Source organism: Ambystoma mexicanum, chromosome 9 (genome assembly GCF_040938575.1).
Source record: "Ambystoma mexicanum isolate Mex_15411 chromosome 9, UKY_AmexF1_1, whole genome shotgun sequence".
Classification (NCBI taxonomy): domain Eukaryota; kingdom Metazoa; phylum Chordata; class Amphibia; order Caudata; family Ambystomatidae; genus Ambystoma; species Ambystoma mexicanum.
In genome coordinates this window covers 1,262,277,758-1,262,299,634 of record NC_090931.1, presented here as the reverse complement: position 1 = coordinate 1,262,299,634, position 21,877 = coordinate 1,262,277,758, and the positions used below count along the sequence as shown (strand labels likewise).

Sequence of the window (21,877 nt, the reverse complement as noted above, 5' to 3'; positions counted from 1 at the left end):
TGAAAATCCTGGAAGACGGGATCATGCTGATTTACCAATGGAATAGACCAATCGGCAGCACTGCCACTGAGGTAAGATAGTATAAAGGCTACCTTGGTCTGATCGTTAGGGAAGGCTCCGGGTCTGCACAGAAAGTGTAAACGACATTGGTTCATAAAGACGGCATATTTCTTGGGATCCCCCGCAAAACGTTCAGGCGGGGCCAAAGGCATGTGTCCAGGTAGATTAATTTGTACCGGGTTACTCAAACCCATTGATGTGAAAATGTCTCCGGAATTAGGTAAAGGAGTGTGCCCTGCCTGGTCCTGTAATAACCTTTTGGCTAGGTCATCTGTTCTTTCCTTGGATAAGATCAGTTCTCTTTTGAGAGCTTTAGTCTCATGGCGAGCTGAGTGCACCTCCGCCCGTAATTCCCCCAAAAGCTGGGCCAGCTGGTCAGTCTCGGAAGTCTCCATAGCGCCCGGGTGGGAAATTGTGGGTAGGCTTCGCGTTCTGTAACGCTCACCTGATTCCCACGGAGGCGCAGGTCTAGCTTCAAGTGCTGATGCTTCTTTAATGGTGAAGCGCAGGACTCTGAAGAGGGACAGGAAGGGCCCCTCTACTCTGGCTTCTCCGGCTCGCAGGAATATTCCCCTGTGCGTGAAAAGGGAGTATTACCTACTGACTGAGTTATGCTCAAGCCTCCCACTCTCTTCCAACCCTCCACGATACCCTTCCACGATTCCCCGTGAAGTCTCACCTTAGGGTCAGGAAGGATGAGCTCTCCATCCTGCTTCTGATGCAGGGGCGCTTTGAAACCCAGTTACTTCACTGGATTGAGGATTATGGGAGTTCAGGTAAGCTTGACTATTCAGGTAAGGCTCTGTAAAAGTTCTGTTGCAAGTTCAAAAGTCCAAGCTTAATAATAATGTTCATTATCTTTTTCCCCTTAGGGGCCGGGGTTCGGAATGCCGGAGATATGGCGCCGACCCGATGTGATACGTGCAGTTCCAGTAAATGACAGGTAAGTTCTGGATGAGCGCTCGGGTAATGTTTTTGCATTCGCTCATTTAATGTCTTTGTCTTTTTTCCCCATAGGGGCCGGGGTCCGGATGCCTGGAAGCGGCAAGACCCGAAATGAAATGGGAATGACCCCACAGGTAAGACTTGAAGGAAACTGAGCTTTTCCTATTCCCTTCCTTCTCTCACCTTGTTCTTGTCTTTCTCTCTAGGTTCTGGGAAGTGGCTGTGGATCTGGATGATCGCTGCTGAAGATGGTGGCGTCCAGGAAAGGTGAGTGAAATGCAGCGCTGCAGCGATCGTAGCGAAATGATTTTGAAATGATGTCTTCCTTTTCAGGATCGTCGGTGTGATGCCTCTGTGGTGCTGATTTAGCAGGTAAGGTCTTTTGTCTCCCTTTGCAGGTGACCCAGGATACTGACAGGCGTGGCTGAGGTCCAGATGCAGGAGCTGACACGGTGAGCGTCCAGCTGCGAGGAGCAGAACAACGCGAAGCGTGAGTTGCTGATCGGGTGTGGTTTAAATAGCTTTGGAAGAAGTTCCAAGTGTGTATCCTTCCTCCGATCAGGTATGTATCCTTCCCCGACCACACCCGGGTGGAAAGTAATCCCACAGGTAAAGTAGTTCCATTCAGGCCTCAAGAGGGCTTGGATGTGGCAGCATGGTCTGCATCAGGTAAGTGCACATTAAAACACTTGAACACATGTCTAGCTTTATGAGCCTGGCGCCTAAGGCGCCAGGACAGGGGTCCAACATGAGCCTGGTGCCTAAGGCGCCAGGACTGCGTCCAAAGGGCCCCAGCTTGGGCCCGCTGGCACTCCCCTGGGGGAAATGATGCCTGCCTCTGGGGTTGCTGGGTCGGCCCTGGCTCCTTGGAGGTAGGCATCATGACAGTGACCACCCCTGCTGGAACCGAAGACTCCCGAATGGGATTCCATCGCTCCACAGCCCAGCCCCAGGACCCAGTTGCCCACCCACTCCTGCCTCTGGGGTTTCCATGTCCAGCACAACACCAGCTGGCAGAACTGGCAACCCCCAGCCAGAGAGGCAGAGGGCCAGCAGCTTCACTGCCACCGAAGTTGGTGTCCTCGTGGAGCAAGTCCTGGGGCAGTATGATGCCCTCTTTGGAAGTTCGCGCGCCGACAATGAAGGACGGACCAGGATCTGGATGGACATCGTGACTGCCATCAACACGGAGGGGGTGGCAGTCCGCGACTTACATCATGTCAAGAAGCGCTGGGAGGACTTCAGGTCCAGGACCCATCAAATGAGGGTCCTGGAACACATATGCCCAGCGCTCTACGTCCAGATCCTTGAGAGGCAGACCGGTCTGGAGTCGAGCGGTAAGTGTACATGCATGTTGATAGTACGCTGTGCATGTCGTGGTGTGCCAGTAGTGTGCAGGTTGCACATGTGTTTATGTAGGGCCATGTAGGGATGTGTATGAACATGGGCGTGAGGCTGCCACATGTGAGTCCTCTCAGTTGTGAGACACATTGATGGTGTATGTGTTGGTAAGCATGCTGGGCAAATGCAGGTGTGGGAGCACACATGTTTGAATTTCTGTGTATGTACATTGTCATGGTTGTGGCATGGATGGTTGTTCATAATGCATGTATCTGCACTGTGTACATGTGCATGTATGTGTATCTGACAAGTGTGCAACTGTGATGCAACATGGATGCATGTGACACTGATATGTATAAGGATGAATGGCAGATGTGACATGTATGTCGATCTCATAACTGCAACAGTTGGAGAAGATGTAGACATGCATGTAAGTGTGGTGGCATGTGTGCATGTCTAGTGCACTCCTTGTGTTTCATGTGATGTCAGGCTCACCTTTGGCTGTTCATGCTGTTGTATGTGTATAGATGGTGCTGCCTGGTGCAATATTGCTGTTGAAATGTTCATGTGTGTGAGTTAAAATGACATGTGTGTTGTGGAGTGTGATGCTGTGTCTGTAGTTGAACAATGCCACTCATGTGCAACTGTCATGTGTGTCCATTGTACAGTGCCCTGATGCCTGTGTTTTATCTCTCCCTGTCAGCAGCGTCAACTGAAGAAGAGGGCGGAGAGGGTGCTGTGGAGCACAGCGGCAGGGATCATCCCGCCAGCCGGAGACGCAAGGCCCGGCTCCCCTCCCAGGTTGTCTTCTTGTCGGGGAGTGAGGAGTCTGGTGCCGCGTCCCAGGCCGCAGCTGCCGAGGGAAGGTCCAACAGGCAGAGGTCGGAGTTGGACTCCTCGGCAGCAGAAGGGGCAGCTGAGACCCCAGATGGTCCGACGGAGGAAGATGGCACGGAGTCATCCAGGTTGGTGGGGGTTTTGGTGGAGGAGGAGGCGGTGCAAGGGACAGACACGGGGTCTGGAGGTGGGGATTCCACTGGTGCTAGTGGTGCAGTGCAGGGACAGGAGGCAGCATAGGCCACTGCAAAAGTGCCTGTGTGTAATCCTGTCCCCGATCCTGTGACTGCATCATCCCGCACCAGCAGGGATGCCTACGTCCAGACCCGTTTTCAGGAAGGGGATCCGCTTACAACAACTGGCCTTCCTCTCCCTGCGGACGTGGCTATCCGGGACCGGGTTGAGCCTGTCCTGGGTGGGGTGGCGTTGCGTCAACGGGCCATGCGAAGTGACCTGCAGTCTTTTCATGAGGAGACTGCACGTCATCTCGAATGGCTCGTTGACCGCATTGACCTTCTGATATGATATGATATGGCATTTGTAACGCGCCTATACACAAGTGTTTCAAGGCGTGACGAGGCAGGGGGGGAACAAGGGGAGACATACAACGATCCTACTAGGCCAGGTGTCAATCAGATCGCGCAAGGGTAAAGGGGACTGGGAAAAAGTGCAAGGGGAAGGGAGAGGGGGAAAGTGCTGTACATGGATAATAGAATACAAGATAAATAATAGGGCCAGCTGGTGGCAAGTGCAAGGAAAAGTGCAGGACATGGTTAGTAGAATACAAGATAAATAATAGGGCCAGCTGGTGGCAAGTGCAAGGTAAGTGCCGGGAGAAGGGGCTGTAGGATACAGAGACAGTCCTGTAGTGCAGGTAGGCAGTTGAGGGAAGAGTGGCTGGGCCAAGGACAGAGATCTGAGAGTGGCCCGGTAGCAGATTCAGTCCAGGTTCAGTGTTTTTAGCAGGGGAGAGAGGGAGAGAAAGCGGAGGCAAAGAGGAAGGTTTTGAGGTGCTTCCTGAACCAGAGATGGTTCTCCTCAAGTTTCAGGGAGGCAGGAAGGCTGTTCCAGAGAGAGGCCACTGGGACAGCTAACCAGGGCCGGATTCCTCCGTTTGCTGGACCTTGTTCCGATCCCCTCCTCAACTGAACCCCCTATGCGCCAGTCATACTCCATGTCATCTTCCCACCCATGTATCATCTGGGTACCCTGTGGAGCTGCCTCTGACCCTGCGGCCAGGCTGGTGGAGGGCACATCCCTGCCAGAGTTGGGAGTCGGACGTCCAGCCGGGGTGGCCACATCAACAACTGCACCCCAGCCGGAGGAGGATGTGCAGGCAGCAAGAGCCAGGGCACAGGCAGAGGCACTGCAGCAGCAGCAACAAGGTGGGAGCCATGATGGCTCAGGGCCTTCGTCATCGGAGGGGCAGGCATCGCCCAGAGGGCAGGAGGACCCAGGACTGGAAGTGTCTTCCGTGTGGCAGCACTTAAGCCATGCTATAGATGCGGATCGGCAGCGGGCAGTAGAGGCACGGCTCACGATGGTCAGGGCGGAGAACTCCATGCGGAGGGCCCTGAGGCGGGCCGAGTGCCTCGAGGCAATTCGCAGGGAGTTGGAGGAGAACATGTCATCGTCCCTGTGAAACCTCTGGGCCATGGAAGAGGACCACCTCCAGGACATTGAGCAGGAGTTCGATGATGCCCTGGCCCGGGACATCCAAAAGTGAGCCGTCGGACTAGCCCGCTGCCATTGTAAATAGTTTTTCGAGGTTTCCTTTTCGTTTTCCTTTTATTTGTGGTCAGTGGACAATGCCTCACACATTTGTATATAGTTATATTTTTAGGTAGTTTCTTAGGTAGGTTTCTTTGTTTAGTTGGGCTCATGGACCCTTTACATCGTTGGACAATGGATTGATTTATTTTTGGGATTTTTGCACATGGATTAATGGATTTTTATTTTGGACAATGGATTGTATATAGTTACATCATGGATTCATTTGGATATTTTTTTTCATTATGGACATGGAGTAATGTTTTTTTTTTCAGGACAATGTATTGTAAATAGTTGGACTATGGATTGATTTCGCATTTTTATTTATCATTATGAACATGAAACAATGGATATCTTTCTTTAACCTTTTTTTGGATTTGCGTTGGTGGAGGGAGAGTTTGGACTGTTTTTCTTCGAATTTCTTTGCATTGCTTATCATTTTCATTCTTTCATCTTTTTCACATGCTTTTCATTTCATGTTTGATATTTTGGTATGCTTTCATTTCATTTATTTATTTATGTACATAATACATTTTCATATTTTAGTCCCATGTGTGGGATTTGCTCATTGGGTTGATGCATGTGAAATTGTGGGTTTACACAGGCAATGCCAACCAGTGTATGTGTGTGATGGACATGTGTTGATGTACATAGTTGAGTTTTGGTTTGTGTCTTGAGATAGGCATGTCAGTGTAGGGTGGATTGGGAAATCATTGCGTCTCAAGAATGGGGTGGCGTGAAGTGGTATTTTTTGGTGTAGAAGTGGGCCATGACTGTGCATCTTTATTTCGTGTAGGGGGGGACATAAGTGGGAAATGAGTGGGGGCCTGCTGGCAGGTGCCCCTGACTGCTGGGGGTTGGGGGTTCAGGGGGACATGAGTGGGGGCCAGCTGGCAGGTGCCTCTGACTGCTGGGGGGTGGGGGTGCAGGGGGACATGCGTTGGTGATCAGTAGTGCAAGCTGACATGTTGCTTGGCTGGGGGGGCATGCCCATGGTGGATGGGCTGCCTGCAGGACATGACCAGGGGTGCAGGGTAGTCCCCTGTGGTGTGGGCTGCCTGCAGGGGCCGTGGAGGGTGTAGAGGGAACACCTGGGAGGACCCACACTGCCAATTCACGTGTAGGACTCCCCGCGCACCCCCGAAATACACGTACCCTGCTGAAATCGCGTGTGAGACATCCCGCGAACCCCAGTAATACACGTATCCCACTCGCACATGCCCTTTCGCGTGTGAAACTTCCGCGCACCCCCAAAATACACGTACCCTGCTGAAATTGCATGTGAGAATTCCCGCGAACCCCAGTAATACGCGTAACTCACTCGCAAAGGCCCTTTCGCGTGTGAAACTTCCCGCGCACCCCCAAAATACACGTACCCTGCTGAAATCGCGTGTGAGACTTCCCGCGAACCCCAGTTATACACGTACCCCACTCGCACAGGCCCTTTCACGTGTGAAACTTCCCGCACACCCCCGAAATACACGTACCCGGATCAAATCGCGTGTGAGACTTCCCAAGAACCCCTGTAATACACGTACCCTGCTCCAATCGTGTGTGAAACTTCCCGCGAACCCCAGTTATACACGTACCCCACTCGCACAGGCCCTTTCGCGTGTGAAACTTCCCGTGAACCCCTGTAATACACATACTCTGCTCCAATCGCGTGTGAAACTTCACGCGAACCCCAGTTATACAAGTACCCCACTGGCACAGGCCCTTTCGCGTGTGAAACTTACCGCGCACCCCCGAAATACACGTACCCGGATCCAATCGCATGTGAGACTTCACGCGAACCCCAGTTATACACGTACCCCGCTCGCACAGGGCCTATCGCGTGTGAAACTTCACGCGAACCCCAGTAATACACGTTCCCCGCTTGGCGTTTGCTGTTTGGCAGCCCTGTAAACTGGTCCAGGGTTAGCGCAGCCCTATGCGCTGGATTGGGGATTTTGATGGCTTTTCCATGTGCCAGGGCGTTCTTGGGGGCGTAACTTGCACTGCTGCAGGGTCGCTGCGCCACGGCTGGTTTTGGAGGCTAAAATCCATGAATACGCTGTGCGCGGAAAAAGATTTTAGCACACGTGGCTGGCGCAGACATTTGCACGCGCACACTGTGCACCAGCCGCGTGCGCCACTTGTGCGCGAAATTCTATGAATTACCCCCTTGATCTTAATGGCTTTGTGGTTCTTAACACAGGCCTGAACAGACTCAGTTGGAATTCATAAAATATGCAGAAAGACAATATCTACATTAACTCTACTAGTCATGGTCCTGCAGATCTAAATTTGGAAGGGCAAAGGCTATATAACCAGGGTGATAAGGACAACGCTTTCATAGAACATTATGAAATATATGTAAACTCACATGGAGAAACCCAGAGCTGGCAGGCAGGACGTGCAAGAGATGTGGAAGCGACAAAGCCAAGGCGGCAAATCCCAGAAGAAGGAATGGACACCAAAGAGCTGCTGCATGCTTACCGCGAGAGAACAAATGTCTGCCACAGAGAAACAGTGAGTCCACCCATGGTTAGCTGGGTCACTGAGGCATGTTGGCAACCCCACCGAAGGTAAATTCAAGCAAATGAAGTATACGAGAGAGAATGGGAGACTCAATATTACCTAAAGAGAAATAACTGGACAGTGAAAAATATGAGAAAATCCTGGTAGGCGAGTATACCTGTTGTGAAGCACAGCTGGCAGGAGAGTATACCAGGCAGACTCAAGTTGCAAGAGTGTTAAATAAAGCCCAAAAATATGTCCAGGCTACATCAGGTATAGCTAAAGACTTTGTTGAAATCATACTAAACAGGAGAAGAAATCTGGTAGGAGAGTACACCAGGTATCCAACCAAAATTAAGGCTAACAGCCAAGATGCTTTGCTGACCAAAAGAAGCACAAAGAAAACTCACATCCTTAAAAGTGTAAAGTGAAGAGAAATCCAGGGGAAGAGAGTAATCCACCGGAACTGTGAACTTTATCCTTCTAGAACGTTTGTGTTGGAGTTAAACCTTTTGCTTTTTGAACATTTGTTCAGGGCCAAAGACATTGCCCTTTTCATTACAGTTAATTTATAGAGTGCGAGGGCCAGGATAGTATTTCAGACAGGAGTTTTTGTTTTGGAGATGTTGAGATCGGACAGATCCTTAGTTTTGTTATAGGCAGGGAAATACCTCCTAGAATAGGGATAGTGAGGCGTGTTCCAACCCATTTTTGTTTCAGTAAAGGTTTATGGCCAAAACCATGAGTTCTTTGTCTCTGTGTCTCATTCCTGGCTCCTCAGAATAAATAAAGAGTTGAGGTTGTAAAGGCTTACAAATATCCTAGAATTATCGTGGATAATCACAAGCGAAAATGGCACAGGCAGCTTGGTAGCATACAGATAAAAGCAGCACAACAAATTGGAGCAATTAATGTCTTTGCATAAACACACGCGAGCTACTACATCAAAGCTGTTCATAACTTATATGTAGACACGGTGAAACCCATTATAATCTACGGTGTGGAAATCTGGGTCTTGAAACTAAGACCAGACCTGGGAAGGCTTGAGCGTACCTATTTGAAAGCTCTATTGAGACTTCCAAAAAATACACTGGTCGGATACATCTATATAATATTTGTTGACTGAATGCCACCTTAACCTCCTGCTGTCTTAGTTGCTTCTGGAAATATGCTGACACCACAGCGAACACCTTGCCAGGGATCATCATGGAAGCATTTGTATTTTGGGAAATGTATATGAAAGGTATTGTTAACAAAGTGATATTCAGGAGATACACCACCTAGGGAGAACGCTTGACCCTAAGTAATATCCGTTCTGGATATATTACATTTAAAAAGGCTTCTCATGAGATGATGCGTGACTACTGCAAGGAGCAGTCCCCTATTCACCTTGTTACATAAAATTATAGCACTCTGTTTGTTCACTATATGCTTTAACGCAAAACACTACCTCTGTATATCGAGGTTTACTTGAGAAATGACTCTTTGTGGGAATACATTAAATTAAAATATAACATCACTACTACACTAAAAGTCACCATAGTATGAGAAAACATTCCCAAGTCTGATGGGATGTGCAGAATCTGTGGAGACCAGTGCATAGATAGTAATAAACATCTCTTACTAGAATTTAGTTCCTTGATTAATATTTTGAAAAACCACCTAATGGGTTTGGGCCTGGGGCAAGTGGACCTTATGAATTCAGAAGCACTGTGGCAGACCTTCATGGATGGTAATGACAATGGTCACATCTACCATCTCATGAGGCTTTGGCTCTGCATTAAGTCCACATTAAAGGACTTAAGCACATACTATTGTGGCTGAGATCCGACCAAAAGATGTGGATTGTAGATCTATTTTACTATGACTGGATTTATTGGCAATGGTTTACAATGTATTTGCGTAAGGGAACTGACTGAGGTGTCTAAATATCTAATCTCCTTTCTTTTAATATATTCTATTCTTTGTTTACTAATTACATTAAATGTATTCAAAGTCTTATTATTGATATTGAAAAACAAATGTAGCATGGTGGGTCCGGGAAAACTGTAAAAGTTCTAAAGATAGCAATGCAAAGTCTTGATTTCGAACACATTTTAATAGTCATTATTGAAAAGAGAAAGTGAATTACAGTTGAATATTTTCATGAATGCTATATGCATGACCTTTGATGCGAGAGGTAACAGTAAGCTATCCAATGCCCTTGTCTGTTTCATGCTACAAAAGGACAATGACAATAATGCAAAGATAGCAATACAACGCACTTTGTATACGTACCAATGACATTAAATTGAACATTTAATTCTGTGTGGCATTTTATCATTATCTTTTTTACGGTTTTCTCAATCCACTTCAAATTATTAATTTATACACATTTAATATTCCATTGAACATAACATTCTGAAAAGAATAACAAATATAACATGCATGTCATAATGTGTCAGAGATGGCACAACAATCACTCCAAGTCTCAGAGGTGGTTCCATGGTTTTTATTGAGGTTTCTGGGGGCACTATGGCTGTTCATCTCTCTCTCATCTGATATTGAACTGCCACCCTAACCCAGGTGTCTCTGACCCCCAAGTTAGCAAATATAAAAGGATGACCCGTACTAATTCTGTCTCCAGTTAGATCTGAGGACCCAAAGGCAGAACGCTTAATCTCTCTAAACTCCCTCAGGGACTTCCTATCTTTTCCTGCACTATCCAGTGGATAGTGTTCTACTTGGATTTGGAAATTGTGCCTTACAAATACCCTGCTTGATGCAGACTCCGTCTAACCCGGTAACGGTCATGCTCACCCTCTCCCTTTCCTCTTATCCCACTCCTCCTCCCTGCTCCATCCAATCTCCTGTCCCTTTGATATTCTCATTCCTCCTAGTTCTTGCCTCCACCCTTTAATGTTACTCTTCTGTCCTGTACGCTGCTATTCCCTTTCAGACTTCTACCACCCTCCAAACCGCTACTCCTCCTTCAAAACTACTGCATCTCCTGCAAAACTACAACTACTCAACCATGCACCTTCCACTCACTGCAGTCACTCCATACCATACGCTTCAGTCATTCCTTACACTGCTTTTCTAACAAACACTTTTCACACAAACATGCACTCACATCGCAGTACCCCTTCAATTTTCCAGCCAATAACTCACCTGCTCCAGGTATTGCACCACTCCTTCCTTGCTTCTGCTGGTTTCCCATTCGTCTCTCCCTCCTGGGATTGGTCCTCTTTGCCTGGTGTGGTGAATCCGATGGGATTCCCCCCATGCAACTGGTCTGGGACCCTTCTCATGTGGCATGGGGAAGGCAGGTGCTCTCTGATCCCTACCCTGTGGGTGGTGCACTGCAGGAGGGGGACATGGGGGGGGGTCAGACCAGGAAGACTGGGAGGAACCCCTTTTTAACTGTCCCTATAACCCCGCCCTTTTGATGGCCTTTTTTCATTCCAAAGATGTATAGAAATTGAAACTTTCTACAATGCACTACAGAAGAGGGCTAAAAAGGCATACAGGAGCTCAGGTCAGGCAGGCAAGTCTAATAGCTCTTGGCAAGGTCAGGCAATGTCAGGCAATGAGTTCTAAAGGCCTGTACCTGAAACCAATTAACCTGCCTGAGTGGGCATAAAAGGCTGCTGCAGGGAGGAGCAGGAGAAAGAAGCTGGTGTCAGAGCTGGAAGGTCCGCAGTAGCAGAAGAAGCAGAGAACAAAGCTGGCAGTTCACAAGGAAGTGTGACCACAGAAGGGTTGCCGGTGCAGAGGAAGAGCAGATTTCACCTGCAAGCTCTGAACTGGTCATGTCCTCACAAACCTTGTCTGGTTGTGGCAGCATTGGAAGATAATTGAAGAAACAGGCACTGTTTCCAGGTGCGCCTAATTGCTGTGAATACAGAGCTGAAGTTGTGTATTCACCCAAGGCCTGTGTGCAGAAGCAAGCCGAGGGAAACTGGAGAGTGGAAGCCTCTTCTTTGATGAGGCCAGATCAGAGACACCCGAGCAGCAGAGGGGTTTGGATGCCAAGAGGGCCTGCAGCAGTAGTAGTTGAAGAAACCGAGCCGGGAAGCAGAAGCAGTCCGCAGTAGCAGTGATTGTGGAGTCGGGAAATAGAAGATCTATACTCCAAATCAACCAAAATGCCTTGCTGGTTAGACTAGCCAGCTTTATTATCACTCGCATGCATAATCAAGTGAACAATAAAGTTGTTGGTAGCAGTGGGAAGTCATATTAACAAGGGAAATGTAACACGCAGTGAAATTAACAAAGCTGCCGAGCGGTCGCTTGCCTCTTGTTAACACAGAGAACGCTGCCACTAAACCTACTGAATCTTAATTGACTCTCCCGAAACATTACAAGCACAGTTATAACATCTGAAGAAGTCACGCAGGATACGTTGTTTTCTCGAGTACCTTGGAGGCTAGAAGCTGACCGAAAAATGGGAACCAGCAGCTTTTGAAGAGGCAGTTCAAAGGTAAAACAAAATTGCTTGTGCTTAATTTCATTTTAATTAGAAAAGTGACTGCTTGTACCATCCCGAACAATGAAGCAGAAGTTATAGAAGTGGTGGAAGTTGAGCAACAAACAAGTATTGTCTAAACCAATACACTCAACCCTATTACAGCATATTCAGCTCATTTAAGAATTGAACACGGTTGTTTAAGAGTTGATGAAGCTGTGTTACCTCAGAGAAGTGTCAATAAAGCTAAGGAAGGGAGCTGGGTACTTGTTCTAAATAACTGTGGTTAGTAGATACAAGGCAGAAGGAAGGCAAAGAGGCTACCATCTCTTACCACACAAGAGAGAAGAGTGCCATGCCTATCTGTAGACGTTGAAGAAGTCTTATGAAAGTTGCCTAACCCTATAAATTGTAGTAGCAGCAACAGAACTGTGGTTGCCGATACAATTGTCAGAACTGTAGTAGTTGAATGTAGTATAAGCAAAAGTCAACTGTGGGTCAAGGGAGTCTGCTCGCACAGTTTCATTAAGGGAGTTACTAGAGAGAGAGCAAACCTTAAGCAGAAGCATCCTTGCCAAACTGTGTATAACAGACACCACCGAAGTTGCAAGTAGAAGAGTTGTTAAGCAGAAGTGGCACTTTCATACTTTCATATTCAAATTTGTTCACTCTTTCCTGGAAGGAACTTGGAAAGGGGAATATTTTCCTCAAGCGAAGAAGAAATGTTACCAGTGAATTTCTATTTGTGTGAACTTTAGTTTCTTTGGAACTTTTCAAGACTTTTCTTTTCCTTGGAAGGATTGACTTTGGGACATTCCTGGGGCAGCAAGATCTGCCCAGGACAAGTAGAAGTCATCCAAGACACTGGTTGTTTGGTAACCTTTTATTTATGTTGTTTTTGTTTCTTTAAATGTTTATGTTGTTTAGTGTGAGGGTTAGTGTTGTTAATGCTAGGAGATTTCCCCTTAGGTGCTGGACTAGGTAGGGAATGCACTTGTAGAGTAGGTTTAGTTAGGGTTTATTGTTTATTTTGCTTTTAAATAAAATGTTGAGCCTTGAGAAAACTAAACAAAGTCTTCAGTCTCACATTGCTGACCCCTCACACTGGCCAAGCTAGCCTTGTCTTCCACACCCCTTGCATGTGTGTGACGTGAAAAGCCATAAGTAGTTGGCTAAGCCCCACCCACAATCCTCACACAAGGCTGCAACGGAACAGTTACAGTAGCCTGGTAAGGTAAGTGTTCGTGTTACGGAACCCTGTTCCAAGCGTCCCAAGGTACGTTTCATTGGGAGGGTTGAAACTTCTCCGCCTTTAGTCTTTGGTGGTCTAGTTAGCGGAGCACATTTGCCAATTCACTACTGTTTCTATATTTGGGTCTCCCCCTCAGTGTGGCTGCCAAGATTGAAGTTTCGCGCATGGTCACGGGGAGCTGGATTTGCTTTCCCTCTTTGGAGTTTCTTCTTTTCATTGAGACTGGTTGATGTGTCTGTAGATTGAACAGAGAGACACTTGCAGGTATCCGATATTGGAGCAAGGCTTGAGACAAATGTGGTTTGCACAAAAACATGCTGGCACAAGAGGGGGGAATAGAAGTTGGATCCTTTGCCCTAAATGTGGGAGCTGTGCGAGGGGTCAGCAAAGCGAGGTGGACAACCTTTGGATGATTGTTCATAATATGCAATTTTATTCAATTATAAATATTATCAAACACCTCACTATCCCTACTCTGACAAAGATTTCCCTGCCTAACAAAACTAAAGGGAAACACTCTAACACAGGATATGGCCTTCAGACTTAAACATCGAACACACAAGGAAAATATATGGCAATTTAAATATATGACAATTCAAATAACAATTATATTCAGTGTTAATTGATTACTTTTTAGTGACCTGGTTGAGCTCCCTTCCTCAGGATTCATGGTAAATTCAGCTCCAATGTTCAACAAAAAGAAACAAGGACATTCATGTAGGTAATACAGTCTCAATTCAGTTCTTGATATTTCAATGTCAAGGTAAGGTTGTGTTAACCAAAGTTGCAACAACAGCAAAGCTTGTCCTCTTGTTGATAAAATGTTCCGCTTCATCAAAATAGCATCAATGTTACTCCTAGCCACAATGCTTTTCCACAACTTCCAGTTGTCCAAGAAGAATTATCACAATTCAAAGGAAATACAACTTCTGCAAATGTTAGGGAAATGCAGTTCTTGGTTAAGAGTTGTTATGTCTCTCTTTACAAGATTAGGATTCACAGTAGGTATCTTTGTTAGGATGACTTCACAGCACTTCTACTTCCACTTCAACAACTTCAACTTCACAATAGTTTACCATGAGGTCATACTCCTTTGCCTGATAGTATTCCACTTCATTTGTGCTACTGAAGTCTTGCATTTACTGACAACCAAATACACCACCACAGCTGCAGTACTTTGTGTCACCACTACAGCTTCAGTGACTTTAAAGAGGTTTTAGTTATGACAAGATTCACTTTTAGGTACTTCAACACCTTCAAGGAGGCAAGGCATTCTTCCTCTAAATATCCCTTTTCCAAAGGGGCAGCCTCATTACCTTTCTTGTCTATCTGCAAACAACAACAACCTCTAATTGCCTATATGACATACTCCTCGCTTCCTTCTACAGTCTTTGGCAATATATGTTTGTTGGGATGATTCCCTCAAAGAATACTTATAAGTAGCACGTTTCCCTTCCCAAACCTTTCCTTAATCCCTCTGCCAACTGTTAGCCAGAATAATTATGCAGAAGCTTTGGCGCCACTCTCTTGGCTTCAGGTAATACTTATACACTTGTATCTTAGGCACTAAGGAAACTCTATTTGACTCACTGTGTTGTTTAAACAGGTCTCTGGCTTTGGGAAGGCTGGTTTCAGTCTCAATTGGGGAACACACTTGGCTTGGGCAATGCTTGTTCTCTCCAACTTCATATATAATGTTTGAACACTTGACTTATTTGTGTGAGCGATTGTTGTTCACGTGAATAAGGATTCAGAGTTCACTCTCCCTTTGACAAGCAAAATTAGACACATGCGATCACTTGATAAGTTTTATAAGGTTTAATGGTTTAACAATTGCTTTTCGTCGCATTTGCTCTTCATAGTTAGGTACACGCGGCCACTTCTTCATAGGTTTTAAAAGGTTTAGAGGTTTCACAATTGCTTTCCATAGTGTTTGCTCTTTACACATGTGAAAGAGAATATACCCGATCACATGCAAGTGCTAGATTTCAATTGTCCCATTGTTAAGAACTCAACAAACAACTTTAGCTGGCTTCTGCACTTACGCAAGTGAATATTAAGCTGGATACTGATACCGGCATTGCTCGCGCTAGGAATCAGAATGCCAAGTTTGACTCACTGGCTCTGTGTTCCTTTCTCCAGGTGTTGCACAACGTCTACTACTTCTGGCTTCACTTGGGACCCATACTCTTCTTCAATGATGGCATCTCCGGTCTGGCCACTCAATTAAGGAACCCCTCCCCCTCCTGAGACCCACAGCTTCACAACAGCTGCTCACCATGGTCTCTGCCATGCTTCTTGCTGCGCAATCTTTGCAATTAGGCTCACATGGGGAAAGGCAGCCTTCCTGCATGCTTTCCGCTGTGCTGCCTCTGCACTTCGGAGTTTAGGGGAAGAGGACCCTCACAGAACAAGCAGGTGAAATCTGCTGCATCAAAGTTCTGGTGTCCCTTTGGCTCTCCCACTTCTGCCTGGATTTCCAACACTGTGCCTTCTTCCTTCTGCCTCTTCTCTGCTGCATACACTCCAGCCACAGTTTCAGCTGCATCTTATTACGTGCACCTGAGGGGGCCTTTTATGCCTCTCAGGTTCCTTCAGGTGTTGGAAATTAGGCTTAGTTGCCTGACTGCTACTACAGCATTACTCTTCAGCCCTCTTCCTCGTCCCAGTACTTATTAGATTATGAGACTTGTAGTCCCAACAACAAAGTTAGTTCTTTTTAGTAACTTCTGGGTTTTAAGGGTAGATTTATTTCACTTAGAGTCACTGAAGGATAAACCATTAGAATTTGTTGTTACAGAGGAAGACAGTGTATTTAAGGCAATATTTCTAAATTCCTTTCCATTATACCCTTGGGAGTAGGGAGGATTTTTATCCTGAAATACCTTACATTGGGCCTCATTACAAGGTGGAAGGAATGGGTTTAACGGCGCCAGTAATGTTGCCGGTGACGGTAAACCCATTCTGCCCTATTACGAGGTTCTCTTGTGGGACCGGCTCTGAACGTCTGGTCAGACCAGACGTCCTTTGCGGGTCCCGCAAGGGGACCAGGGAGCTAATAACGGGCCCGTTATTAATGGGCCCATTATTAGCTCCCTTCCCATTGAGCCCTATGGGGGCTCAAATGGGAATAGGGATGGGTTTTTTGAATGAGGAATTACCGGGTCCTCCAAGGTTGGAATTCCTCATTCAAGGAAACCGGGCCCGAATTTGGAGGCAGCCATGGCACTAATAGCACCATGGCTACCTCCAAACTCGTAATGAGGGCCATAAGGTCTCTTCAGGTTTAAAGGCATTTGGGTTCATAGCCACATATCGTATATGTGCTTCAGATACTGTCATACCCTCTGCTCATTCCACTAGTGAACCCAGGTCCCCTTCAGCCCGACTGACAACTCACTTCACGTAACTCTCATGGTTTCCGGGGCTCATGTTGGCAATCCGGTTTTGCCCGCGGACGGGCGCAACATCGGCCCAAGGTTTGCACCCTGCATTCACGCCTACGACCTTTTCTTCATTGGCAGTTGCCTTGGAGACTAGGAAGCAGCACGCTTCGAGGAACGCATCCTCGTAGCGTTGCCGTTTCCGAATCCCGTTCCTGTAGTGCTACCTTCCCCCTTTCCCTTGGCAGCCCCCGAAAGGTTCCAGGGAGACCCTGGGAAGTTCAGAACGTTCCTTAATCAATGTAAGTTGCACTTTCTATGCAGACCCCTTGCTTTCCCCGATCCCACTACAAAGGCGGCATTTATCCTTTCACACTTGTCCGGCATAGCTGCTACATGGGCCAACCCTCTGTTATAAACCAACCACCCCGCCCTCTACGATTTCGATCTCTTGATAACTGAAATGTCACGTGTGTTCGATACCAGACACAAGGCGCAGTCTCATGACCTAGAACTGTTTGAACTCACTCAAGGCAGAGGGTCTCTTATCGAATACATCACTCGATTTAATCAACTAGTGGCGGAAACATCATGGCCGGAGAATAAGAAATCAGTTGTCTTTTACCGGCGTTTAAATAATAAAGGTCCCATCCTTGCCTACCCAATTTCCTGATCTGGTTGATTTGACTCTCCAAGTGGACGCTCGACGTTCTGAATGGAGGGCCCAGGCTGGGTCTCCCTTCCCCTCAGGTACACCCACACTCGCGTCCTCTTCTGATGCCTCCGGGGAACCCATGCAGATCGGAGGGGTTAGGTTCCCTATTACTTCAAGGGAAAGAGAGAGGAGGAGAACAGATAATGCCTGTTTCTATTGTGGCTTAAACGGTCACTTTGTTAAAGAATGTCCCCGTCGACCTAGACCAAAGACTCAGGTTTTTCACACAGCTCGACCCTAGAATTGGGGCCTGGATCGAGCGCTCTCTGTCAGACCCCAGACTCTGTTCCCGCATTTGGCCGTGTTAGGCCCATTCAGGTACAGGCCACTCTTCAGCCTACCCCTGGCACCATCCATCCAGTCACTATCATTATCGATTCAGGAGCCACGGGTAATTACATTGATATCACCCTAGCCCGAACACTGAACCTACCTTTAGTTAACAAAATCCGACCAGAACCTGTACAAGCAGTCGATGGAACTGCATTGACCTCCGGTCCCATCAAACAACAAACAGCACCACTGATGTTAACAATCCAGTCCGTGCACAGTGAAACCATTCATTTCGATTTGATCGCCATGCCCCAGTTTGGGCTGATACTAGGGATACCCTGGTTACGGGACCATAACCCTCATATCAATTGGGGAACGGGTCAGGAGCACTTCGAGTCGGAGCTATGCCAGAACTACTGCCTCCCTATGGTCAGAGAGGAAGGAACACCTGCGTCAGTATCAGGGGCTATCGCCCATCTCAGGGTGGCAGACGACCTCGAATCTCCACATATAGTGGGCATGGTTGCCGCTAATGTCCCCGCGGTATACCATGATTATGCTGAAGTCTTTGACCAGGGTTCTTCTGAGGTTCTTCCCCCGCATTGCCCCTATGACTGTCCCATTGATCTAACCCCTGGGATCCCAGTACCTGTAGCTCGTATCTATTCTCTGTCCCCATCCGAGGATCAAGCCCTTAAGGACTATATTACGAAATCCCTACGTTTGGGCCATATTAGACCTTCCAAATCATCAGCTGCCAGTCCAATCTTCTTCGTCCCGAAGAAGGAGGGCGATCTTCGTCCCTGTGTGGACTACCGGCGTCTCAATGCCATTACGGTTAAGAATCGGTATCCCATACCACTTATCTCTCCCTTATTGGACCGCCTAACCAATGCTTCCGTTTTTTCCAAACTGGGTCTACGGGGGCGTATAACCTCGCCCGAATGCGCAAAGGGGACGAGTGGAAAACCACCTTCTGTACACGATATGGTCTTTTCGAATGCACTGTCATGCCTTTCGGGCTCTACAATGCCCCGGCCACGTTCCAGCATTTCATGAATGATGTTTTTTGTGATATACTGGACGTGTTCGTTGTAGTATATTTATATGATATACTCATCTTTTCGCGTAGTCTGGAAAAACACGTACAACACGTCCGAGAAGTGCTCTCTCGCTTGAGGAAACACTCCCTATTCGCTAAACCTGAGAAATGCCAGTTTCACATAGATAACATTGAATTCCTGGGGTTCAACATCACACCTGGTGGTTCTATCGCCGCTTTATCTCTGGGTTCTCTTCCATAGTGTCACCGCTTATGTCCCTTACGAGCCCTCACACTCCTTTCGTCTGGACAGAGGTACACCAAAAGGCCTTTGAGGATGTAAAGACGGCCTTTACTACCGCTCCCGTATTGCAATATCCCCATTCCGAACGTCCATTCATTGTCGAGGCAGACGCCTCCTCATTTGCTCTAGGGGCAGTTCTGTCACAAACCTGTGCCTCCACTGGTCGTTTGCATCCCGTGGCCTACCACTCCCGTAAGTTTAGCTCCTCGGAAGCCCATTACACTGTCACCGAAAAGGAGCTCCTGGCAGTTATGGACGCCTTTCGAGTTTGGCGACACCACCTCCTGGGGCGAAGCATAAGACCACTGTGTTTACCGACCATCAGAATCTGCAAGACTTAGCCTCCCTTAAGTGTGTGAATAGCAGACAGGTTAGGTGGCATCAGTTTTTTGCAGCCTTCGTCTTCCAAATCAGGCATCGCTCTGGCATGGCTCACGGCAAGGCTGACGCGCTGTCTCGTTCTCCTGGGGGGGTTGCACTACCTGTCTTCCCCGAGACACTCCTACACCAAGGAAACGTTATTTTTAACTGTACACCCCCACTGGCGCTACTTGACACGATCCGTACTTGGGTACTGCAGCACCCCGATCAGGCATCAGAATGGGACCCTGTATATTATGATGGATTACCTTATGTACAAAACTGTCTAGTCCTACCCACCAGCGAAACCAGAACTATAGCCCTGGAGTGGTCCCACGACTCCCCTGTCAACGGCCACCCAGGTCAGGACCGTACCCTGGACCTCTTGAAACGCTGGTGCTGGTGGCCCTCCATTAAGCGGGACGTGGTACAGTACGTACAGACATGCTCAGTGTGTGCCCAGTGTAAACACCGCAGGGGTCAACCGGTGGGCCTCCTACGACCGCTACCCATTCCACCGAGACCTTGGCACACTCTGACCATGGATTTGGTAACTGACCTTCCTAGGGTCCGGGGATTCAACACTATCTGGGTCGTGGTTGATACCTTCACTAAAATGGCCTGTTTTCTTCCCTGCCAGGGCATTCCCTCAGCCCCTAAATTAGCGAACCTCTTTTTTGAGTCCGTTTTTTGTTTTTTTGACCTGCCATCGATACTCATTTCGGATAGGGATTCCCAGTTTAAGTCCCGTTTTTGGCGTGCCCTGACCGGCCTTCTCGGTATTGACACACGCTACTCCTCTGCCTACCACCCAGAAACCGATGGTCAGACCGAAAGGACGAACCAGTCAATGGAACAGTACCTGCGTTGTTTGACTCTGCAACTACAGCCAAACTGGTTGCAGGCCCTCCGGTTTGCCGAGTTTGCCTACAACAATGCTGTCCATGCTTCCACCGGTTCCTCACCTTTTTATGCTTTGTATGGCCAGAATCTGCGGGTTTATCCCGTCCCCGATATATCTTCGGCGGTCAATCCGGCCGCTGCTACCTGCATTCGGGATATGTCCTCCATTCATGCACACACCATCACTCACCTCAGAGAGGCGCAGGCATCAATGAAGTCCCGGGCAGACGCTAAACGCGACCCGGCCCCAGTACACTCTGTGGGATCCCGGGTATGGTTGTCCACCCGTCACCTTCGCCTGGCGGGTTGTCGGAAGCTGCTGCCCCGTTTCATTGGTCCCTATGTGGTTTCCCGAGTCATCAATCCCGTGGCTTACCGTTTGGTTCTTCCGTCCTCTTGGCGCATACATCCCGTCTTTCACACATCCCTGCTCAAACCTTGTCCGGACACTTCCCGTCTTCGTCCCTCTCCGGCCCCGGTGTCCCTAGGATCCCCTGATGTTTTCGAGGTTTCTGATATCCTGGGTTCCCGTATCCTTAGGGGTGGCTGGCAGTATTTAGTAGACTGGAAGGGTTATGGTCCGGAAGAGAGGTCCTGGGTTTCCGCTGCGGACGTCCAGGCCCCCCATTTGGTGGCCCGATTCCATCGGGAACATCCTTCCTGCCCACGTGGTTGTGGGCCTTTGGGGGGGGCTCTGTCATACCCTCTGCTCATTCCACTAGTGAACCCAGGTCCCCTTCAGCCTGACTGACCCCACAACCCCCACAACTCACTTCACGTAACTCTCATGGTTTCCGGGGGCTCACGTTGGCAATCCGGTTTTGCCCGCGGACGGGCGCAATATTGGCCCAAGGTTTGCACCCTGCATTCACGCCTACAACCTTTTCTTCATTGGCAGTTGCCCTGGAGACTAGGAAGCAGCACGCTTCGAGGAACGCATACTCGTAGCGTTGCCGTTTCCATCCATCCACGTGACCCAGAGTCTCGGTCACGTGACACGTCCTCACTTCACGTGACCAGGAAGCGTTCAGTACAAAAGCTGTAATTTGCTTTCGTACTGCGCTTCACAGCTGTTTTTTCTTCGGAAACTCTGTTTGGCTCTCTTGCTTCCTGTGTTTTGCTCTTGGAACCTGTACCCGGCTTCGTCCCACGGATTGTGTTTGGATTACCCTTGGCTTTGAATTGGAACTTTGAACTTGCTATTTACCTGCCGACCTCGGACCGTTATATGGACTTGCTTTTTGGATCGCCCCTGGCCTTCGTCCTACTGACTCAGAATTCTACGGACTCTCCTGCTATCACGTGCTCTTGCCAAGTACCAAGTAACCTGCTCCAGGAACGAGCCCAGGTGGGGTTTCTTTCCGGCTGCTTCCGTGGCATCTTGAAACCTGTCTACGTGAGTCCTGGAACCCTTCCACACCCCTAGGTTTCCCTCAGTACTTCTGACAACACTTGGTAAGGTCTCTTGTTTTACCTACCTTTGCACGAGTTATTCCTGCTTGCCTGGTATTTAACCTATGTTTCTTTTCAGCTTCCCTGGGGTTTCCAGCACTCGGCGGCGTCGGATCTCTCCACCTGTGGCCTCAAGGGTTATATAGGGAGTAATATTATATCTCCCTGTGTGACAGTTGGGGACGGAGGTCTCACATATCTGCACAACGATCAAGGTCTAACAGATACATCATAATGACAATATGTAATTACCTGTTCTGGCAGCTTTAAAAGGATCTCCCTTTCTTTTAAAGG

General features: G+C 48.0%; 1 long non-coding RNA gene across 1 annotated transcript in view; it reads right to left on the bottom strand.

Moving 5' to 3' along the window:
- The window catches only part of LOC138489041 (uncharacterized), a 262,875-nt gene that overhangs the window by 179,311 nt on the left and 61,687 nt on the right, over nucleotides 1-21,877 (bottom strand). The gene's annotated exons all lie outside the window — the stretch shown is intronic.